At 41.3% G+C, this 13,734-nt stretch overlaps 1 protein-coding gene across 1 annotated transcript in view; it reads right to left on the bottom strand.

Annotated features, from left to right (window-relative positions):
• OXSR1 (oxidative stress responsive kinase 1) overlaps nt 1-13,734 on the bottom strand; it is a 149,398-nt gene that overhangs the window by 68,136 nt on the left and 67,528 nt on the right. The window lies entirely within an intron of this gene.

Below are 13,734 nucleotides of genomic sequence, written 5' to 3'. Positions count from 1 at the left end.
AAAGAAAACAGTGACCAAAAATTAAAGAAAAAAGTGTTCAAACAAAAACCACACTAATGTGACACCTAGGAATCCCTGATGTAATCCTGAGCTTGAGTCTGCCTGTCCGCGGAGGTTGGCACCCTAGGGGGGAACGTTATGGTGCCCCCGCTCAACGATGGCTATCCCTGGGGGCCCTGATGTACCCTACAGCCACTAATAGTCCCCTCTACCCGATAATAAAGGGGACCCCTACTCCTAGACAGAGACCAATCTGCTCTAAAGAGGGCCCTGTGTCCTAAAGAAAAAGGTTAAAAATAGAACACACATGGCATCAGGTGGTATACTAGATAGTAATTTGCATTCCAGTGTCCCGCATAAGATATCAAATAGTGAGACACCATGCACAAAATAATGGGAGTCAACACCGGACACTTTAAGTAGATTCAATATTGCCACGATCTCACATAAATCTCTTGTTGTAGAGAAACATACATGTCAATGCACTGGCGATTTAACCAGTATGGCAAAAGATAAACTGTCAATAGTATCCCATTATTCAATACATTAAAAAGATAAACACAGGACTGCTACAGCGATACTCATCTGTGTTTATCGCCACCTGCCATCAATTAGTTAACGCCTCAACGCGTTTCGCCTGAGTAGGCCCATCAGGAGGCCCGATAGTACGATATCTTGTGTCCCATGACGGTGCAATAGCCAACCGATACTCATCCCACTTCCTCTTTTTAAAACCGCCGCTCAGATTGCGATTGGCTACCCAGGAGTGACGCTGCATACACGTCAGACCTGGCAATGTGTCTTAGCCTTAGCGATTGGAGAGCGCTGTGAGAATGCCTGTCTGAGGGTACCTGATTGGTTACCCAGTAGTGACGCTGCATGGGAGCCCTGGCAGCCAATCGGAGCACCAGGGGCTGCTTAGTGCTGATTGGTAACCTTGTGGAGACGCCTCAATGGGCGCCCAGTGATGTGGGGATGCCATGTCACGTGAGTGGGCAGAGCACACGCGATCTGAGCGGCGGTTTTAAAAAGAGGAAGTGGGATGAGTATCGGTTGGCTATTGCACCGTCATGGGACACAAGATATCGTACTATCGGGCCTCCTGATGAGCCTACTCAGGCGAAACGCGTTGAGGCGTTAACTAATTGATGGCAGGTGGTGATAAACACAGATGAGTATCGCTGTAGCAGTTCTGTGTTTATCTTTTTAATGTATTGAATAATGGGATACTATTGACAGTTTATCTTTTGCCATACTGGTTAAATCGCCAATGTATTGACATGTATGTTTCTCTACAACAAGAGATTTATGTGAGATCGTGGCAATATTGAATCTACTTAAAGTGTCCGGTGTTGACTCCCATTATTTTGTGCATGGTGTCTCACTATTTGATATCTTATGCGGGACACTGGAATGCAAATTACTATCTAGTATACCACCTGATGCCATGTGTGTTCTATTTTTAACCTTTTTCTTTGGGACACAGGGCCCTCTTTAGAGCAGATTGGTCTCTGTCTAGGAGTAGGGGTCCCCTTTATTATCGGGTAGAGGGGACTATTAGTGGCTGTAGGGTACAACAGGGCCCCCAGGGATAGCCATCGTTGAGCAGGGGCGCCACAACGTTCCCCCCTAGGGTGCCAACCTCTGCGGACAGGCAGACTCAAGCTCAGGATTACATCAGGGATTCCTAGGTGTCACATTAGTGTGGTTTTTGTTTGAACACTTTTTTCTTTAATTTTTGGTCACTGTTTTCTTTGGTGTGTTTACCACATGTGTGGTTTTTAAATATTAAAGTATCATTTTAGGGGATATACATATATGAGATAACATTTATGGGGGCCTGGATTTCATGTCTGGCAGGGGGTAAGGTCAGATGGCCCATTTTAATGAAAAGTAACATTAAGCCGAAAGCTAAAATTATTTTTACACAGCAATCAGGAATAATTGAGAGTTATGACCCTGGTTTAGCATTCCACCAAAGGTCGCATGCCTAGCAAACGTCCATGGATAGAGACTTCTGAGGCTGAAGATGTCATTTTACTGCGTCAAAATATTATTTATTAGTTGACACTATAGCCGTAAAGCAATAAAAGCATGTTCCTCAATAATGCCGCTGGTTTTTAAGTTCTACCACATGTAAAGTAGATTTTCGGTTATACAGAGAAGGCGAAAAGGAGAATCTTTTAACCACGTAGCAAAAAACTCGATAAATAATAGTCGTGGAAAGAACGATAACTCATAATAAATGTACACAGCTGTAAAATTCATCAATATCTATTCTGAATAGTGACTATTTCAGAGGATTTACTTTTCTCTTTAAGTGGAAGATCTGGTTTCATGTTGAGCAGTCACGCTGATCTGCCAGGGTGCGATCTCATCTCTTGCTCTAAGATCAGCCGGCGGATAGTAGATAGTCTACATCGAAACTGTCCCCGAGGAGCGGCCTTCAAGAAGACGGCTTTCAAAGATGCAGAAAATGTTAGATTGTCAAGATATATGGCACCAAGTTCATAGTGAATGAGCAGAAAGGGCACGAGTTCCCTGATATAATGAACTCTTGAGTTCAGTGATAACATTATATCAGGGAACTCGTGCCCTCGTTCAACATGGAGCGAAGAGAAGCTGAACTCCAGTCTAGCAGGACAACCTCACCCAAACGTGCCCCCCATGCTTCTTATGAAGGCTCACGTCACAATAATCGAGCAATCTACAAAAGCTGCAGATCACCTGTTGTATGTGCAAAATGAACAAACTTGTTCGTGGGGTGAAATGATCTTCTGGTTTCCCCAAAAGATCATCGCTCTCGGCAGCACACTGTCCTGTGTAAACAAGACTCTGGCTAGCAGCCTACAGTTGTGGCCAAAAGTAGTGACACCCCTGCAATTCTGTCAGATAATACTCAGTTTCTTCCTGAATATGATTGCAAACACAAATTCTTTGGTATTATCTACATTTAATTTGTCTTAAATGAAAAAACACAAAAGAGAATGAAGCAAAAAGCAAAACATTGATCATTTCACACAAAACTCCAAAAATGGGCTAGACAAAAGTATTGGCACCCTCAGCCTAACACTTGGTTGCACAACCTGCCAAAATAACTGCGACCAACCGCTTCCGGTAACCATCAATGAGTTTCTTACAATGCTCTGCTGGAATTTTAGACCATTCTTCTTTGGCAAACTGCTCCAGGTCCCTGATATTTGAAGGGTGCCTTCTCCAAACTGCCATTTTTAGATCTCTCCACAGGTGTTCTATGGGATTCAGGTCTGGACTCATTGCTGGCCACCTTAGAAGTCTCCAGTGCTTTCTCTCAAACCATTTTCTAGTGCTTTTTGAAGTGTGTTTTGGGTCATTGTCCTGCTGGAAGACCCATGACCTCTGAGGGAGACCCAGCTTTCTCACACTGGGCCCTACATTATGCTGCAAAATTTGTTGGTAGTCTTCAGACTTCATAATGCCATGCACACGGTCAAGCAGTCCAGTGCCAGAGGCAGCAAAGCAACCCCAAAACATCAGGGAACCTCCGCCATGTTTGACTGTAGGGACCGTGTTCTTTTCTTTGAATGCCTCTTTTTTTCTCCTGTAAACTCTATGTTGATGCCTTTGCCCAAAAAGCTCTACTTTTGTCTCATCTGACCAGAGAACATTCTTCCAAAACGTTTTAGGCTTTTTCAGGTAAGTTTTGGCAAACTCCAGCCTGGCATTTTTATGTCTCGGGGTAAGAAGTGGGGTCTTCCTGGGTCTCCTACCATACAGTCCCTTTTCATTCAGACGCCGACGGATAGTACGGGTTGACACTGTTGTACCCTCGGACTGCAGGGCAGCTTGAACATGTTTGGATGTTAGTCGAGGTTCTTTATCCAACATCCGCACAATCTTGCGTTGAAATCTCTTGTCAATTTTTCTTTTCCATCCACATCTAGGGAGGTTAGCCACAGTGCCATGGGCGTTAAACTTCTTGATGACACTGCGCACGGTAGACACAGGAACATTCAGGTCTTTGGAGATGGACTTGTAGCCTTGCCTTTGCTCATGCTTCCTCACAATTTGGTTTCTCAAGTCCTCAAACAGTTCCTTGGTCTTCTTTCTTTTCTCCATGCTCAATGTGGTACACACAAGGACACAGGACAGAGGTTGAGTCAACTTTAATCCATGTCAACTGGCTGCAAGTGTGATTTAGTTATTGCCAACACCTGTTAGGTGCCACAGGTAAGTTACAGGTGCTGTTAATTACACAAATTAGAGAAGCATCACATGATTTTTTGAACAGTGCCAATACTTTTGTCCACCATCTTTTTTATGTTTGGTGTGGAATTATATCCAATTTGGCTTTAGGACAATTCTTTTTGTGTTTTTTCATTTAAGACAAATTAAATGAAGATAATAATACCAAAGAATTTGTGTTTGCAATCATTTTCAGGAAGAAACTGAGTATTATGTGACAGAATTGCAGGGGTGTCAATACTTTTGGCCACAACTGTATGTGTATTGAGAAATCGATTATTGATCACTCAGTGCACATCTGTCGGGCTATTAAATGACGACCAATCCACATAGAAGTAGCTGATCGACAGTCGCTTACACTCGGTGACACTAAACCAACCCTTACCACCCAAGAAGAAAAAAAAAATCACTAGGCCACTTAGGTGTCTCTGTTTTGCATAACTTGCTGTCCATAACATATTTCATCCATCTCCAGCATCAGAGGCACTGCGATGGATTACAGAAAGTCAGGACGGCTCTTTTCTCTCAGCGGCTGCTCTCCTGTCTAACTGCATACAGACATTTCATAGAGGTGGCCCTTCGACACTGGACAACAGCAGGCACAATATATGCTAGGAAGTGAGGGAAAAGGAAGAGGCGGGCCATTAGATAACTGTCGGACAAGGCAATACATGCTTGCTTGGAAAAAAAGAAAAGGAGGTTCCAGCACCTATAGTACTGGCAGAATGTCGATTGTACAAAAAATCACATATATATAAAAAAAAGAGAGAGCATGTTACACTGCATGGAAATTCCTTGAAAAATACTGCTATGTGCACTAAAAGCAATTTGAACTTGTTTTAAGTGATGAGCACAGCCCATGCTTCACTACAGGTTTTGGGTAAGTAGGACAAATACATATAAGGCAACCTAATGACATTTCCACAATGCCTGAATTCACCGTTGTGAAGGAATGGTTACCAATCATTAGTGGGGAGCCATATAAAGATCCTATGACTGCCTAGAACATACTTCACATGTACATAAGCCCCGATGTGCTCCATAGCACTATCTTCCTATACAGACTCTTTCAGACTATAGAGATAAGAGTCATTAAAAAACAACATTCTCTAGTAAAGGGGATGTATATTAGAGCCTCAAAAGAACAGAGACCTAAACTAAACTCAATACATAGAGACCATGATTTTGATTTAGTGAACGGTAAAGGGTTTTCTACTTTGGCCCCCAAAAGCTTTTCTACACCTTCCCAGGTCCAGCGCCAACAGTCCACCGATGGTCCGGTCTTTGTGTATGCACTGCAACAGAAATGTCAATCGCCCGCACACATCACTGCTGCACCCAATCACTGAGATCAGCAGCTTGTGCTGTCTACATCAGAGAACCCAGTGATTGGATGTAGGATAGTGAGACATCACCGCCGCTGCCAAATCACAGAGACTGATACAGAAGCAGAGAGCGGGTGCTGGAACCGCGGAGGATGAATACCTGCTCCGCTACTTATCCAAGTATAAACGCTTTTGTTAAAGAGGAGAATTCCCTTAATCTCATAACTGAATGTGTGGACGGCTCGAAGTAGAACCAAGGTTGGCAGGACTATTAAGGCATTAGGAATGAAAATGGCGATCTGTAAAGCCCCACATAAATCTGATCTTTTGGCTGATACCAATAAAGAGGCTGCATAGCTCCACATCTAGGTGCCAGGCCTCCAGGAGCTTATTCCCATCACATATCTACTGAGGACTGTCTTGGACTTCTCCGGACTGTTGGGTTATTCTACAGCTAAAGAGCTGATCCAGGTGAGAGCCAACAAGTTACCCTATCCAAAAGCTTTTCCCACCATTACTGCCATAAACATTTTGTGAACATTCGTGCAATCCAAAGAAAGGTCAAATGTGGTGTTTTCATAACAAAGGCCCTATCTAAACTAGTAATATGGGCATACAGGTTATAGACTGCTGAGGAGAGTGATCCCTGAGTGCCTCATATCAGATGCTTTGTTCATAAATAATCTGTTATCCCTTTATGTAAATAACCTCTTCCAGGCTCTGGGGAGGATATTGCCCAGAAGATAACTCTGCCTCCAGAGCTTATTTTACATGAAGGAGAGTTACCAGTGTGATGGCCGCTCTCTGCTCTCCTGATCTCATTGCAGAGCTGAGTGTGATTATACCGGACACATCTGCAGGTTCCTCAAAGCTTTCATCTCACAATACAGGGTTACAATACAGCAGAGCTGTTGAGAGCTTTGGCAAATGTGTTTGTTAGAAGTCACACTTCATTTCTCCTGTTCTGTGTTGGTTACATGTCTCACATACTCCTTTAATTTATAATAAGCTCTGGAGGCAGAGTTATCTTCCAGGCAGCGTCAGATGACAGATATCTGTGTTGGTTACATGTCTCACATACTCCTTTAATTTATAATAAGCTCTGGAGGCAGAGTTATCTTCCAGACATCAGATGACAGATATCTACTGTAGGTATCATTGTATTCAGCTTCCGATGTCTTACATGCCCATATAGATGGCTTAGGAGGGTTGATTCTACTAATTCCCTTTAAAGCAGATACCAAGATGAGGGATGTACTCCTGTCATTGACTTCTCAAACTATCTTGTAAAGGCCCCCCCCCCATCTACAATACATTAACACTGTCCAATAATGGTAGGTTCAGCTGACAACCTAATGTATATTGTGACCGTCCAACTCTCCCCATCAGATGATATCAGGAAAGAGAAGGATCCAGCATGTCTGGTTTTGGACTGCAGATCCTTTTGTTCTCAGTGAGATCCTTTTGTTCTCAGTGAGATAAGTCACCACAGGAGGAGTCTTGCAGTGGCTCTCAGATAGCACAGGCTGCTTGGCATTTATGATGGAGTGGGGACAATGTTTTGAAAAGGCTTGTGGTGGACATACCAGTCTAATATGTCCAGGAACTGTCCCGATTTTCATGCTACGTTTCTCGACACCCAGTTTTGCTTTTTTTGGAGTGGGCAGTTGTTTCAGCACTATAGGTGCTGGAACATCCTCTCTCACACTTTTTAGGATGCATTCCTTCTGCCATTGTCCAATGGCTTGCGTGCCTTGAACTTAAATGCCACATGCTTTTATGTAGCTTCCCACTCACCCCCCACAGTATTTTGTTCATATATGCCACTCGATAGACAGGAGAGAGGGAAATGGCTCATAATCCATCTCACTTGACAAAAGGAAATGAACAGCAAGTTACACAAATGGGAGTTTTTTGGAAATTTTTTCTGGAGGGCGTAACAACATAATTGCTTAATAAAGGGATTTGTAGATTGCCTATTTCGCACAGTATCTGTCAAGTGAGACCAAGTTGTCAGAAAGTAGAGGGATAATTTTATCATTGAGTCTTTATGGCATGACAACTATTATTGGGCGGCATTCACAAGAATCCATACACTGATCATGTACGGGGAGGAAAATGATAATATATAGTGTGAAGAGTCAGGACAGGCTAGAAAAGCACCTGACTGACCATTCAGTCATACGGCAGCACTTAGCTAATTAGAACTACAAATCATCCTTCTAGTAAGAGTTTCCGATGGCAGATATACAGCGTACGGAATAAGAACACAAAATGCTTATGTCACTGTGATAATGGAGGACTGTTATTTGCAATAGCAGAATAAGTAAAGGCGAGAAGTCATTTTAAAGCGTATTTGAGCACGTGCTTCTCCCGGTAATGTAAAGGGTATTTTTAGGACATAACATAAGTGCTCCGATGGTGTCATCTCTCTGTACCCCTCACTAGAGGGATTAAGTCTTTATCTCTGTACAGCATTGATGAGCATTGCAGAATAATGCCAGGAAGCCGGCTGGCATCTGCAGGGCTTGTACGGATCAAAGCACTCATCCGAGGAATCTTCCTAAAATAGCGGCTGACTATTACCTGGGTATAGGACACATGCAAAAAAAAACCCAAAACATTCCCTTCAAGGTTTACCAATCCATAAGGTGACAAAAAAAACAATTAGGATAATGCCAGGTTTGCAGATCTGGACAAAAGCTCAGCCGAAGATTTGTCTGGTATAAGGAAGGACTCCTCCATGTAAAGGCTCAATCACAAGTCCTTGAGACATTCCACTTGTCAGTTCCACTCTAGGAATAGATAAATGGAAAAAGTGATCCGTTGTATTTGTAATCCATCGGAATCAGAAGGGCCCTCTTAGTTATTATGGGATCCATAACAAAGCTGTGCACTTTTGCCATGTTTAAAAAAACAAGACAGCAAATGGACGTCATAATAATCAATATAAGCATATCATAAGGCAACGGATCACTTATTCTGTTTGTCCGATCCTGCATGGTAATAGACAGGTGGAATGTCCGGATGGACATGTTAATAGAGCCAACCCCCAATACTGTCAATGGGGTCCATTAAATTAAGCAAGTGGCTGTCATGTGCCGGATTTGGCACTTCAGTGTGTTTGGCAGTCGTCAAATTACAGATCTTGCAAAAAATAATATATACCGTATCTGGGAAACGTAAACAATATAATGCATGGAGAAATTGTGGTGTTAGTCTGCGCTGATTTTTGAAGACATCAATTACCAGGAGATATTAAACATGCGGTTTTATTCTACGCGTTTCGAAGTACAACTTCTTGCACTTCGAAACGCGTCAAGTAAAATCACATGTTTAATATAATAACGCCACAATTTCTCCATACCTTCAATTCTATCGGTCTGATGACCCGTGGGTTCGCAACAGTTGAACGTTTCATAAACGCATAGTTCTATGGATCAGGTTAGCATAAATTGGCTATTTGCGCTACTTTTTCTCCAGCCTCTCAAAGAATTTAATGCGCCACTTCTAGCGTAAATTACAGTTCACCTGTTGGGTCATGCCCAATATTTACTAAGCTTTGCCGGTTTAATAAGTTGGTGAAGCTGGTGTGAAAAGATAAAAAGTGACTTTTTTTGCGCATACTGAAGTTGCATAAGTCCCAATTTTCTGGCATAAAATTCTTGATGAACCAACCACACTGTCATCTGCAGGATCAACACCTGATCGATCTATTGCACCTTGGACAAGGTTTAATGTAACTCGGATTTCTACAGGACATGGTTGGATGGAATAGCATATTCAACGACACTATTCCATATCTTTTATGAAGATTACCACCTTATAGCAACCACGTGGAGAAGAAAAAAAACACTATAATGTCTGACAATGGAGCCCTGTGGAAATGCTACGTGTATATGTCAGGCGATGTTCACATGTCCAGCAATCGCTCATTAGAACGGACCCAGTGACAAAAAATAATTGTGCTGGCAACTCTTATCTGGCTAAAAAAATAAAAAAAATTATCTGGATCTGTTTTATAACCTTGAAGTCTATGGAAAACGGATCCGTTAATTATATCCATCCGTTTCCTTCCATTTGAAACTGATTCAGTAAGCAAAAAAAAACGGATCCTTGCAAATGATAGAAAAACGGATGGATAATTAACGGATCCATAGTCCAAAGGCTTCAGTGTTAAAAAATGGATCCAGATGAAATCACTTTTTTTTTTTTTTTTTTTTAAGGCTGTGTGCACAAGTAAGCGTTTTTTCGCGTTTTTTAATAGTTTTTACCAGCAAAAACGCTTAAAAATCGCTTAAAAGTAGCATCCCATTCATTTATTGCATTCTGCACTTTTTGTGCATATTGATGCGTTTTTTCCGCGAAAAAAATGCATCGCGGTAAAAAATGCAGCATGCTCATTAATTTTGCAGAAAAGTCTGCGTTTTTAGCTACTTTGTATGAGACTGGGGACACGAGGAAAAAACGAGCGGGAATACGCGCAAAAAAACACGCGTTTTCTGGGAAGGAGTCTGGTTTTCATGCAGAAATTTTCTGCATACGTGTGTACATAAGCAAAAAAGGAAAAATAAAATACCATATATAAATAATATTTTATTGAATATATTCATAAATATTAATTATCAATTACATAAAAAGATTTTTATATTTATTATTTTTTATATTAAAAATTCTTAACAATGTGAAGGACACAAGACATAAGGTCCGACACAGTTACACATCAGGGAGACAACCTTATATCATCTTCACATGTACCACTAGTACCAGACATATAAAATCCTTAATGCCACTTTAGATATATATATATATACACACACATATAGCATATGCCAAGCTAGTATCCACAAAAAAATCTATTAAAACAATCTAGATGGTATAAAAGGTCTCACCCGAATATATCTGTGTAACTGGTCACACCAAGCAGCCCCAACGCGCGTTGCACAGCCCCCTGAGGAAGCCCAAGCGAAACGCGCGTTGGGGCTGCTTGGTGTGACCAGTTACACAGATATATTCGGGTGAGACCTTTTATACCATCTAGATTGTTTTTAATAGATTTTTTGTGGATATTAGCTTGGCATATGCTATATGTGTGTGTGTATATACACAGTGGGGAAAAAAAGTATTTAGTCAGTCAGCAATAGTGCAAGTTCCACCACTTAAAAAGATGAGAGGCGTCTGTAATTTACATCATAGGTAGACCTCAACTATGGGAGACAAACTGAGAAAAAAAAATCCAGAAAATCACATTGTCTGTTTTTTTTTCATTTTATTTGCATATTATGGTGGAAAATAAGTATTTGGTCAGAAACAAGCAATCAAGATTTCTGGCTCTCACAGACCTGTAACTTCTTCTTTAAGAGTCTCATCTTTCCTCCACTCATTACCTGTAGTAATGGCACCTGTGTAAACTTGTTATCAGTATAAAAAGACACCTGTGCACACCCTCAAACAGTCTGACTCCAAACTCCACTATGGTGAAGACCAAAGAGCTGTCAAAGGACACCAGAAACAAAATTGTAGCCCTGCACCAGGCTGGGAAGACTGAATCTGCAATAGCCAACCAGCTTGGAGTGAAGAAATCAACTGTGGGAGCAATAATTAGAAAATGGAAGACATACAAGACCACTGATAATCTCCCTCGATCTGGTGCTCCACGCAAAATCCCACCCCGTGGGTCAGAATGATCACAAGAACGGTGAGCAAAAATCCCAGAACCACGCGGGGGGACCTAGTGAATGAACTGCAGAGAGCTGGGACCAATGTAACAAGGCCTACCATAAGTAACACACTACGCCACCATGGACTCAGATCCTGCAGTGCCAGACGTGTCCCACTGCTTAAGCCTGTACATGTCCGGGCCCGTCTGAAGTTTGCTAGAGAGCATTTGGATGATCCAGAGGAGTTCTGGGAGAATGTCCTATGGTCTGATGAAACCAAACTGGAACTGTTTGGTAGAAACACAACTTGTCGTGTTTGGAGGAAAAAGAATACTGAGTTGCATCCATCAAACACCATACCTACTGTAAAGCATGGTGGTGGAAACATCATGCTTTGGGGCAGTATCTCTGCAAAGGGGCCAGGACGACTGATCCGGGTACATGAAAGAATGAATGGGGCCATGTATCGTGAGATTTTGAGTGCAAACCTCCTTCCATCAGCAAGGGCATTGAAGATGAAACGTGGCTGGGTCTTTCAACATGACAATGATCCAAAGCACACCGCCAGGGCAACGAAGGAGTGGCTTCGTAAGAAGCATTTCAAGGTCCTGGAGTGGCCTAGCCAGTCTCCAGATCTCAACCCTATAGAAAACCTTTGGAGGGAGTTGAAAGTCCGTGTTGCCAAGCGAAAAGCCAAAAACATCACTGCTCTAGAGGAGATCTGCATGGAGAAATGGGCCAACATACCAAAAACAGTGTGTGGCAACCTTGTGAAGACTTACAGAAAACGTTTGACCTCTGTCATTGCCAACAAAGGATATATCACAAAGTATTGAGATGAAATTTTGTTTCTGACCAAATACTTATTTTCCACCATAATATGCAAATAAAATGAAAAAAAAAACAGACAATGTGATTTTCTGGATTTTTTTTTCTCAGTTTGTCTCCCATAGTTGAGGTCTACCTATGATGTAAATTACAGACGCCTCTCATCTTTTTAAGTGGTGGAACTTGCGCTATTGCTGACTGACTAAATACTTTTTTTCCCCACTGTGTATATATATATATATATATATATATATATATATATATATATATATATATATATATATATATATCCCTCTCTCTATCTAAAGTGGCATTAAGGATTTTATGTGTCTGGTACTAGTGGTACATGTGAAGATATAATAAGGTTGTCTCCCTGATCTGTAATTACAGTAACTGTGTCGGACCTTATGTCTTGTGTCCTTCACATTGTTAAGAATTTTTAATATAAAAAATAATAAATATAAACATCTCTTTATGTAATTGATAATTAATATTTATGAATATATTAAAAAATATATTTATATATGGTATTTTATGCTCCTTATTTTTCCTTTTTTGCTTATAACTTTTATTGGAGTATACCTTTTAGTATATATTTTTATTATTTAGTCTTAACTCCTTTTTCTGGGATTTTTTAATACGTATGCACATAGCCTAAAAGGACGAAAAAGTTGTGACTGCACAACTGTTTTGCCAACCGATTGCTGCTGGATCCATCCTCACGGAAGATTACTGGACGTGTGAACGCAGCCTTAGAATTTCTTTGAGCACAACCTAAACACAAAATGTGATGTTAACAGGGCCTTAATGACCGCCCCAATATTTATTAGGCACAATGCAAAAATAAAAGTACGGCTGGCAGACTGCGTAGATGCAACTAAAAAACTTCTACATAAGGTATGTAGGCAGTCAAAAAAAAAAAAAAAAAAACAGCCAGACATTACTCAGATGCATTAATCTACAGCGTTGGTGGCTGCTTTTTTCGGAAGGAAGTGACAGGTGCCGTTTAATTATTAATCATCGCAGCGCAGGTCTGTATCACACATCAGAATTACATGTTTTTACAGTAACAAGACATTGCTTGACGCGTACCTCCACTGGTCGCTTAAAGCCTCTTAGGGTCTGCCGCTCGGTGTGTAATCCTGGAATTAGTAAATGAGTAATGGATTGGTAACTGCATTTACTTGTACGCTCCATTTATTTCAGTATGGGGCCGATTAGGAGGAGATTTTCGTTACTGCAGCCCTTTACTTCCTCCCTGCTGGTGGCAGTTGCAGGAGAAGATAAGGGATGGCAACTATAATGTAGACCTCTTATACCCACTGTACCTTAAAGTAACAGGAGAACTACATGCCACACACACATTTCACTGCTGTTCATAGAAAGAATCTTATTATGGAATATTGCTCCCTATGAGCACGACTCTTTGGGTTCGCTCATAATATCACACACAAAAATCGGTTCCATTCTCACCCAGGGAAATAGGACGATTTTTTTCACTTGTCCATATACAATCTGTTTTTTTTTCTCACCAGCTATTAATCTTTTACAGCGTATGTTTCAGAATTGTAATGTATCTATAAAAATCGGATGTTATACTGATGGTCCGTACGGCGTGTGATTTTTATTCTTGCACTGTTCAATTTCGGAGTGATATCTCAGCATGCTGCAATCTTGTTCTCATGCCGAATACAGCC

This window comes from Dendrobates tinctorius, unplaced genomic scaffold, assembly GCF_039654945.1.
Source record: "Dendrobates tinctorius isolate UK_male_01 unplaced genomic scaffold, ASM3965494v1 ptg000070l, whole genome shotgun sequence".
Taxonomy (NCBI): Eukaryota; Metazoa; Chordata; class Amphibia; order Anura; family Dendrobatidae; genus Dendrobates; species Dendrobates tinctorius.
Note: the sequence above shows the minus strand (reverse complement) of the source record. Positions and strands in the feature narration are given on the sequence as shown.